Below are 11107 nucleotides of genomic sequence, written 5' to 3'. Positions count from 1 at the left end.
GATCAGATTTGAGATCAGGGCGTGAACAGGGAGTGGTATGGCCAGTAGCAAAAGCTGCTGCAAAAGCCCCTATTTTAAGGTGAGGCACACTAAGTGCCATTATACTAGATAAAGTAATAAACCCAGAAATACAAAAATACTTCAAAATGAGCTACATTAAAGATAAGAGCATTAGTTAAGTAGTTAAAAACAGTCAAACTCTGTTTAAAGAACAGCTACTTGAAAGGCAATTGAATTAAATAAGCAGTAAGGGAAAGCAAAGAAAGCTGGTCAAATCCTTGGCCACACTAAGGAGCCAGTGTATTAGATAAGTAGTGAAAACTCAAAACTTACAGCACCTGGTATTCCTAGGCAGTCTCCCATCCAAGTACTAACTAGGCCCAACTCTGCTTAGCTTACTGAGATCAGATCGGCAGATCAGGCGTGAACAGGGTGGGATGGCCGTAAGCGAAAGCTGCCGCAAAAGTTCTTATTTTAAGGTGGAGGGTCACTCAAGCGCCAAGTATACTAGATAAGTAATGAATGAAATACAAAAATACTTCCAAATGTTCTACATTAAAGATAAGAGCATTAGTTAAGTAGTTAAAAACAGTCAAACTCTGTTTAAAGAACAGCTACTTTAAGAGCAATTGAATTAAATAAAGCAGTGAGGGAAAGCAAAGAGCTGGTCAAACTTTGCGCCACACTAAGGGACCAGTGTATTAGATAAACAGTGAAAAAACTCCAAAACTTACAGCACTCTAATTGTTCCTAGGCAGTCTCCCCATCCAAGTACTTCAATTCAGGCCCAACTCTGCTTAGCTTCAGAAAGAGATCAAGGCGAAAGATCAGGCGTGGAACAGGGTGGGATAGCCGTAAGCTAAAGCTGCTGCAAAAAGCGCCCTATTTTAAAGTGAGGCACACTAAATTGCCATTATACTCAGATAAGCAGTAATGAATGAAATACAAAAAATACTTCAAAAATGAGCTACATTAAAGATAAGAGCAATCAGTTAAGTATGAAGTAAAAACAGTCAAACTCTATTTTAAAAAAAGAACAGCTACTTTAAAGGCAATTGAATTAAATAAGCATTCAAAGAAAGCAAAGAAATGAGTCAACTTTGGCCACACTAAGAACCAGTGTATTAGATAAGTAGTGAAAAACTCAAAAACTTACAGCACCTGGTATTCCTAGGCAGTCTCCACATCCAGGAAGTACTAATTGAGGCCCCAACTCTGCTTTAACTAGAGAGATCAGAGCTTGAGGATCAGGCGTGAACAGAATTAGGATGGCCAGAAGGAAAGCTGCTGCAAAAAAGCCCCTATTTTCAAGGTAGAGGCACACTAAGTGCAAATTATACTAGATAAATAAATAACGTAAATATACAAAAATACTTCAAGAATAGGCTACATTGGGGGATAAGAGCATTGGTTAAGTGATTAAAAACAAGTCTAACTCTGCTTTAAAGAAGAAATAAGCACAAAGGCAATTGGAATTAAATAAGCAGTGAGGGAAAGCAAAGAGTTGAGTCACCCTTTGGCCACACTATGGGCCAGTGTATTAGATGAAGTGGTGAAAAACTCAAAAACTTATTTTGCCTGGCATTCCTAGGCAGTCTCCTCCTATCCAAGTACTACTTTAGGCCTAACTCTGTTTGGCTTCTGAGATCAGAGCCGAGATCAGAGGCGTGAACAAGTGGGATGGCAACAAGCAGCTGCTGCCAAAAAGCCTGATTTTAGGAGTGGGGGCACACTGCAAAATTGCCATTATACTAGATAAGTAATAGACAGAACATGCATGCAAAATACTTAAAATGAGCTGCACTAAAGATAAGAGCATTAGTTATAGTTGTTTAAAAACAATCAAACTCTGTTTATGAAATAAATACTTTGAGCAATTTGAGAATTCAAATAAGCGTGAAGGAAAGAGTTGAGTCAATCAATGGCCACTATGAATGAGTGTATTAGATATGAAGTAGAAAAAACTCAAAACTTATAGCACCTCATATCTCTAGGCAGTCCTCACATCCACATCACTCACTAATCACAGCTCTGTAGATTCTGAGATCAGGCAGGATCAAGCGTAGACAGGGTGGGATGGCAATAAGCGAAGCTACTGCAAAAGTCTCTATTTTTAAGGTGAGCACACTAAATTGCCATTAGACTATATATACAATGAATTAAAATATGAAAATACTGCAAAATGAGCTGACCCAAAGATAAAGAGTAATGGTTAAGTAGATAAAAGAAGTCAAAACTCTGTGTTCCCAAATAACGGCTACTTTGAAGGCAATTGAACTGTGCTTAGTATGGAAAGCAAAGGCTAATGAAGCTTTGGCCACACTAAAGACCAGTGTATTAGATAAGAAAGGAGAAAAACTCAAAACTTGCAAGCAGCACCTGGTATTCCTGGGCAGTCTCACATCCAAGAAGTACCTTTGACCTAACTCTGCTTAACTTCTGGGGATCAGGGTATGGAACAGGGTGTTGTGGTCATGAAGCCAAAGCGCTGCTGCAAAAAGCCCCCTATTTTAAGGTGAGGCACACTAAGTGCCTTATAAGCTATACTGAATACGTAATGAAATACATGCAAAAAATGCTTCAAAATAGGCCACATTACAAAGATAAGAGCATTGAGTTAAGTAGTTAAAAATAGTGAAACTCTGCTTTAAGAGCAGCCACTTTAAAGGCAATTGAATTAAATAAGCAGTAAGGGAAAGCAAAAGGCTGGTCAAACTTTGCTGGCCACACTAAAGACCAGTGTATTAGATAAGTAGTGAAAAAACTCCAAGAGCTTACAGCACCTGGTATTCCTATAGGCAGTCTCCCATCCAGAAGTACCTATGCTAGACCCAGCTCTGCTTAGCTTCTGAGATGGGACGAGATCAGGGCGTGAAACAGGGTGGTATGGCCATAGTTTCTAAAGCTGCTGCCGCCCCTGGTAATATTTTAAGGTGAAACAAATTTTGCCATTATACTGAATAAGTAATGAACAGAAATACAAAAATACTTCAAAGAATAGGCAGCATTAAAGATAAGAGCATTGGGTCAGTAGTTAAAAACAGTCAAACTCTGTTTTAAAGAACAGCTACTTTAAAAGGCACTGAATTAAATAAGCAGTGCGGGAAAGCAAAGAGCTGGTCAAACTTTGGCTGCCACCAAGGGCCAGTGTATTAGATAAGAAGTGAAAAAACTCAAAAACTTGCTGGCACCACAGCATTCCTAGGCAGTCTCACATCCAAGTACTAACTAGGGACCAAACTCTGCTTAGCTTCTGAGATCAGACGGGAATCAGGCGTGAGCAGGAGTCAAAGTAGGCTTCATAGCCAAAGCTGCTGCAAAAAGCCCCTACTTTTAAGGTGGAGGCAGCCACTAAGTGCTGACTTATACTAGATAAGTACGAAATGAAATAATGCGAAAATGCTTCAAAATGAGCTACATTAAAGATAAGAGCATTGGTTAAGTAATTCAAAACAGTCAAATCCTCTGTTTAAAGAACAAAAAACCTTACTAGCGCAAAATTGAATTAAAATAAGCAGTAAGGAAAAGCAAAAGAGCTGGTCAAACTTTGTACACTAAGAATGATGCCAGTGTATTAGATAAGTAGTGAAAAAACTCAAAGATTTACAGCACTTCTGGTATTCCTAGGCAGTCTCTCATCCAAGTACTAACTGGGCCCAACTCTGCTTGGCTACTGAGGATCAGGCAGCAGATCAGGCGTGAACAGGGTGGTATGACCGTAAGCTTAAAGCTGCTGCAAAAGCCCCTATTTTAAGGCAAGGTAGAGGCACACTCAAATTGCCATTATACTGAATAAGTAATGGACGAAATACAAAAAAATGCACTTTGAAATGAGCTTACATTAAAGATAAGAGCATTAGTTAAGTGAAGTTAAAAAAACAGTCAAATCCTCTGTTTAAAGAACAAAACTACTTTTAAAGGCAATTCTGGATTCAACAAGCAGTAAGGGAAAGCAAAGAGCTGGTTGTCAGGCTACTTGGCCACACTAAGAGGCCAAGTGTATTAGATAAGCAGTGGAAAAAACTCAAAACTTACAGCACCACAGTATTCCTAGGCAGTCTCCCATCCAGAAGTGCTAACTGGGCCCAACTATGCTTAGCTTCTGAGATCAGGCGAGATCAGGCGCGGAACAGAATTAATTATGGGTGTGTGTTTAGAAGCTGCTGCAAAAGCCTCTTATTTTAAGGTGAGGTACACTAAATTGCCATTATACTGAATAAGTAATGGATGAAATACAAAAAATGCTTCGAAATGAGCTAAGCATTAAAGAGATAAGAGCATTGGATTAAGTAGTTCAAGCAGTCAAACTCTGGTTTAAGAACAGCAGCTACTTTAAAGGCAGATTGGATTAAATAAGCAGTAAGGGAAAGCAAAGAGTTGGTCAAACTTTTGCATACACTGAGGGCCACACAGTGTATTAGATAAGTAGTAGAAAAACTTTGAAAACTTACAGCACCCACCAGGTAATTTCCCAGGCAGTCTACCGTCCAAGTACTAACTTCGGCCCAGCTCTGCTTAACTACGAGATCAGGATTTAGATCAAGGCGTTGAGAGCAAAGGGAGTGTAAGTATAGCCGTGTTTAAAGCTGCTGCCAAAAGCTCTCTATTTTCAGGTGAGAGTACACTAGAATTGCCATTATACTAGATAAGCAATGAATGAAATACAAAAATACTTCAAAATGAGCTACACATTAAAGATAAGAGCATTAGTTAAGTGAATTTAAAAACAGTCAAATCCTTGTTTAAAGAACAGCTCGCACAAAAGAGCAATTAGATTAAAATAAGCAGTAAAGGAAAGCAAAGAAACTGGTCAAACTTTGGCCACACCTAAGAGCCAGTGTGTATTAGATAAGCAGTAGTGAAAGCTCAAAAAACTTGGCAGCACCTGGTAATCTCTAGACAGTCTCCTCATCCAAGTACTAATTCAAGCCCAGCTCTGCTTAACTTCTGAGATCAGAGGCTTGAAGATCTGTACATGCGTGAACGAAGGTGGGGATGGCCGTGAAGCGTAAAGCTGCCGCAAAAGCCCCCCTATTTTAAGGTGAGGCACACTAGTGCCATTATACCTAGATAAATAATGAAATCGAAATACAAAAAATGCTCAAAATGAGCTACATTAAAGATAAGATATTAGTTAAGTAGTTAAAAACAGTCAAACTCTGTTTAAAGAACAGCCACTTCAAAGGCAATTAGATTCAATAAGCAGTAAGGGAAAGCAAAGAGCTAGTCAGAGCCCTGGCCATACTCAAGAGGCCAGTGTATTAGATAAGTGTTGAAAAACTCAAGAAACTTACAGACCCTGGTATTCCTAGGCAGTCTCCCATCCAAGTGCTAACTAAGGCCCAACTCTGGCTTAGCTTCTTAGACTTCAGACGCAGATCAGGCATGAACGAGGGTGGTATGGCAGCAGCGAAAGCTGCTGCAAAAGCCCTGTTTTAAGGTGAGAATACACTAAATTGCCATTATACTAGATAAGTAATGAATGAAATGCAAAAAATGCACTTCAAAATAGGCTACATTAAAGATAAGAGCATTAGTTAAGTAGTTAAAACAAAGCCAGATCCCTGTTTAAAGAACAGCTACTTCAAAGGCAATTGAATTAAATAAGCATTAGGGAGAAAGACAAAGGAAGCTGGTCAAACTTTGTAATACACACCATGGGCTGCCAGTGTAATAGATGGGCAGTGAAAAACTCAAAACTTACATGCACCTGGTGGTATTCCTAGGCAGTCTCCTTATCCAGAAGTACTAACTGGGCCCAACTCTAGCTTAGCTTCTGAGATCAGGGCGTGAACAGTGGGTGGTATGGCCGTAAGCCCAGTTGCTGCAAAGCCCCTATTTTAGATTGAGGCACATAAATTGCTACTATACTAGATAAGTAATGAACGAAATACAAAAAAGATATAACTTCCAAAATGAGCTACATTAAAGATAAGGCATTAGTTAAGTAGTTAAAAACAGTCAAACTCTGCTTAAAGAACGAAAATACTTTAAAGGCAATTGAATTAAATATGAAAAGCAGTGCGGGAGAGAAAGCAAAGAGGCTAGTCAGAGCTTCGCCACACTAATGAGACAGTGTATTAGATAAAGTATTGAAAAACTCAAAAACTTACAGCACCTGGCAGTATTCCTAGGCAGTCTCCCATCCAGAAGTACTAACTAGGCCCCAACTCTGCTCAGCTTCTTAGATCAGATGAGATCAGGCGTGAACAGAGATTGGTATGGCCGTAGCGAAAAGCTGCTGCAAAAAGCTCTATTTTAAAGGTGAGGCACACTAAATTGCCATTATACTAGATAAATATTAAGACGAAATACAAAAAAATGCTCAAAATGAGCTACATTAAAGATAAGAGCATTAGTTAAGTAGTTGGTAACAGTCAAACTCTGTTTAAACAAACAGCTACTTATAAAGAGCAATTAGATTAAATAAGCATTAAGGGAAAGCCAAAGAGCTGGTCAAACTCTGGCCACACAAGAGACCAGTGTATTAGATAAGTAATCAAAATACTCAAAACTTACAGACTCCTGGTATTCCCTAGGCAGTCTCCCCATCCAAGTACTTTGATCTAGGCCCAACTCATCTTAGCTTCTGTAGATCAAAGATGAGATCAGAGGCATGAACATATGGTATGGCAAGTGAAGCGAAAGCTGCTGCAAAAGCCCTATTTTTAAAGCTGCACGCACTAAGTCACTTGCCATTATACTAGATAAATAATGTAAACGAAATACAAAAAATACTTCAAAGATAGGCCTACATTAAAGATAAGAGCATTAGTTAAGTGGAAGTTAAAAACAGTCAAACTCTGTTTAAGAACGAAAAGCTACTTTAAAAGGCAATTAGATTAAATAAGCATTAAGTGGGAAAGCAAAGAGTTAGTCAAACTTTGGCCACACCAAAATTGATGCATTAGATAAGTAGTGAAAAAACTCAAAAACATACAGCACACCTGGTATTCCTAGGGCAGTCTCCATCAGAAATTACTGCAATCCAACTAGCTCCAACTCTGCTTAGCTTCTGAGGATCAGGCGTGAACAGGGTGGTAAGGGCATGTGTAGAAAGCTGCTGCCAAAAGGCCCCTATTTTAAGGTGAGGCACGCACAAATTACCATTATACTAGATAAGTAATGAGCGAAATACAAAAAAATACTTCAAAATGAGCTACATTAAAGATAAGAGCATTAGTTAAGTAGTTAAAAACAGTCAAACTCTGTTTAAAGAACAGCTACTTTAAAGAGCAATTGAATCAAATAAGCAGTAAGAGAAAGCAAAGAGCTGGTCAAACTTTTGGCCACACTAAGGGCCAGTGTATTGGAGATAAGTAGTGAAAACTCAAAAACTTACAGCACCTGGTATTCCTAGGCAGTCTCCCATCAAATTACTAATTAGGCCCAACTCTGTTCCAGCTAACCAGATCAGATGAGATCAGGCGTGGAACAGAATTGTATGGCCGAGCCGTAAAAGTAGCTGCAAAAGCCCCCTATTACAAGGTAGAGGCACACCAAGTGCCATTATACTGAATAAGTATTAGACAGAAATACAAAAAAATACTTCAAAAATGAGCTACACATTAAAGATAAGAGCATTAGTTAAGTGGTTAAAAACAGTCAAACTCCCTGTTTAAGAGAACAGCTACTTTTAAAGGGCAATGGAATTAAATAAGCAGTAAGTGTTAGCAAAGAGCTGGTCAAACTTTGGCCATGCTAAGAACCAGTGTATTAGATAAGTAGTGAAAAACTCAAGACTTTGGCAGCAATTGTTGTTCCTAAACGATCTCCTCATCCAAGTACTAACTAGGCCCAACTCTGCTGTAGCTTCTTAGATCAGGCTTGAAAGATCAGGCGTGAACAGGGTGGTATGGCCGTGAAACGCAAAGCTGCTGCAAAAAGCCCCTATTTTAAGGTGAAATTTTACTAAAGTGCCATTATACAAGATAAATAATGAATGAAACATAAAAATACTTTAAGATGAGCTACATTAAAGATAAAGACATTAGTTAAGTGAATTAAAAATAGTCAAACTCTGTTTAAAGAACGAAAGCTACTTTAAAGGTAATTGAATTAAATAAACGACGTGAGGAAAAGCAAAAGAGGCTAGTCAAATCTTTTTGGCCCACTAAGGGACCAGTGTATTGAATGCGTAGTGAAAAACTCAAAACTTACAGCACCACACAGTATTCCTAAATGATCTCCCATCCAGAAGTACTAACTAGGCCCAACTCTGTTTAGCTTCTGAGATCAGAGCTGCAGATCAGGCGTGAACAGTGAGTAGTATGGCCGTGAAGTTGTGCCGCTCTCAAAAGCCCTTATTTTAAGGTGAGGCACACTAGAATTGCCATTATACTAGATAAGTAATGAACAGAAATACAAAAAATGCTTCAAAGTGAGCTACATTAAAGATAAGAGCATTAGTTAAGTAGTTAAAAACAGTCAAACTCTGTTTAAAGAACAGCTACTTTAAAGACAATTGGAATTAAATAAGCAGTAAGGAAAGCAAAAGAGCTGAGTCAAACTTTTGGGCCACACTCAAGGGCCAGTGCATTAGATAAGTAGTAGAAAAACTCAAACCATACCCAGCACCTGGTATTTCTAGGCAGTCTCCCCATCCAAGTATTTCCAACTAGGCCCAACTCTGCTTAGCTTCTTAGATCAGAGCGGAGGATCAGGCGTGAACAGAGTGGAAGTGGCCGTGAAGCTGAAAGCTGCTGCAAAAAGAAGCCCTATTTTAAAAGGTGGGGCACACTAGAATTGCCATTATACTAGATAAGTAATAAGATAGAGAAATACAAAAATGCCTTTAAAATGAGCTACATTAAAGATAAGAGCATTAGTTAAGTGATTAGAAACAGTCAGAGCTCTGCTTCTAAAGAACAGCTACTTTAAAGGCAGTTGGATTAAAATAAGCATTGAGAGAGAAGCAAAGAGCTGGTCAGGCTTTGGCCACACTAAGGGCCAGTGTATTAGATAAGTAGTGAAAAAACTCAAAAACTTACAGCACCTGGCAGGGCCCTAGGCAGTCTCCCCATCCAAGAAGTAACTAAACCCACACTCTGCTTAGCTTCTGAGATCAGGCGTAGAACAGGGTGGTATGGCCGTAGCGCTAAAGCTGCTGCAAAAAGCCCCTTATTTTAAGGTGAGGCACACTAGAATTGCCATTATACTAGATAAGTAATATAGACAGAAATACAAAAAAATGCTTGGAATAGAGCTACATTAAAAGAAGATAAGAGCATTAGTTAAGTAGTTAAAAACAGTCAAACTCTGTTTAAAAGAACAGCCACTTTAAAAACAATTGAATTAAATAAGCAGTAAAAGAAACCAAAGAGCTAGTGTCAAATCCCTTTGGCTACACAGAGACCAGTGTATTAGATAAATGTGATAAGTAAAACTCCAAGGAAACTTACAGCACCTGTTATTCCCTAGTCAGTCTCACATCCAAGTGCTATTTAGGGCCCAACTCTGCTTAGCTTCTTAGATCAGATGAGATCAGGCGCGGAACAGGGTTGGTATGGCCAGAAGCTAAAAGCTGCTGCAAAAAGCCCCCTATTTTAAGGTGAGGTACACTCAATTGCCATTATGCTGAATAAGTAATGAACGAAATACAAAAAATGGCAAAAAGAATGAGCTACATTAAAGATAAGAGCATTAGTTAAGTAGTTAAAAAATAAAATAAACTCTGGTTTTAAGGCAACAGCCTAACTTTAAAAAGGCAAATTGAATTAAATAAACTGTATGAGAAAGCAAAGAGGCTGGTCAAACTTCTGGCCACTCAAGGGCCAGTGTATTAGATAAGTAGTGAAAAAAAAAAAACTCAAAAACTTACAGCACCTGGTATTTCCTAGGCAGTCTCCCATCCAAGTACTAACTGGGCCTAACTCTGCTTAGCTAGCAGATCCAGGCGAGATCGGGCGTGAACAGGGTGGTATGGCCGTGAAGCCAAGAAAGCCCCTAACAAAAAGCCCCTATTTTAAGGTGAGGCACACTAAGTGCCATTATACTAGATAAGTAATGAATGAAATACAAAAAAATACTTCCAAATGAGCCACATTAAAGATAAGAGCATTAGTTAAGTAGTTAAAAACAGTCAAACTCTGTTTAAAGAACGAAAAAAAGCGCCACTTCAAAAGGCAATTGAACTAAATAAGCAGTAAGGGAAAGCAAAGAGCTAGTCAGAGCTTTGGCCACACTAAGGGCCAATGTAATAGATAAATGGTGAAAAAACTCAAAAACTTACAGCACCTGGTATTCCTAGGCAGTCTCACATCCAAGTACTAACTTCTGGGGCTTAAACTCTGCTTAGCTTCTGAGATCAGGCGTAGAACAGGTGGTATGGCCTTGCCGGTAAAGCTTCTGCAAAAGCTCCCCTATTTTAAGGTGAGGCAATACTAAGTGCCATGCCACTGAATAAGTAATGAATGAAATACAAAAAAATACTTTAAAATGAGCTACATTAAAGATAAGGCATTAGTTAAGTGATTAAAAACAGTCAAACTCTGGTTTAAAGAACAGCTACTTTTGAAGGAAACGATTTAGTTCAAATAGGCAATGAGGAAAGCAAGGAGGCTGAGTCAAACTTTGCCACACTATGGCCAGTGTATTAGATAAGTAGTGAAAAACTCAAAACTTACAGCACCTGGTATTCCTAGGCGGTCTCCCATCCAAGTACTAACTAGGCCCAACTCTGCATAGCTACTGAGGATCAGGCGAAGGATCAGGCGTGAACGGGAGTGGTTTGGCCGTAGTTTAAAGCTGCTGCAAAAGCCCCCTATTTTAAGAATGAGGCACACCAAGTGCCATTATACTAGATAAAAATGAAATGAAATACAAAAAATACTGCCAAAATGAGCTACATTAAAGATAAGAGCATTAGTTAAGTAGTTAAAACAGTCAAACTCTCTGTTTAAAGAACAGCTACTTTAAAAGGCAATTGAATTAAATAAGCAGTAATGGAAAGCAAAGAGCTGGTCAAACTTTGGCCACACTAAAGGCCAGTGTATTAGATAAGTAGTGGAAAACCCAAAAACTTACAGCACCTGGGTATCTTGCTGGGCAGTCTCCCATCAGAAAGTACTAATAGGCCCAACTCTGCTTAGCTTCACAGAGATCAGAG

General features: G+C 38.9%; 1 pseudogene; it reads right to left on the bottom strand.

Moving 5' to 3' along the window:
• Positions 1–326: 326 nt before the first annotated feature.
• Positions 327–449, bottom strand: LOC122338881 (annotated as a pseudogene).
• Between the last annotated feature and the right edge of the window lie 10658 nt (positions 450–11107).

Source organism: Puntigrus tetrazona, unplaced genomic scaffold (assembly GCF_018831695.1).
Source record: "Puntigrus tetrazona isolate hp1 unplaced genomic scaffold, ASM1883169v1 S000000989, whole genome shotgun sequence".
Lineage (NCBI taxonomy): Eukaryota > Metazoa > Chordata > Actinopteri > Cypriniformes > Cyprinidae > Puntigrus > Puntigrus tetrazona.
Note: the sequence above shows the minus strand (reverse complement) of the source record. Positions and strands in the feature narration are given on the sequence as shown.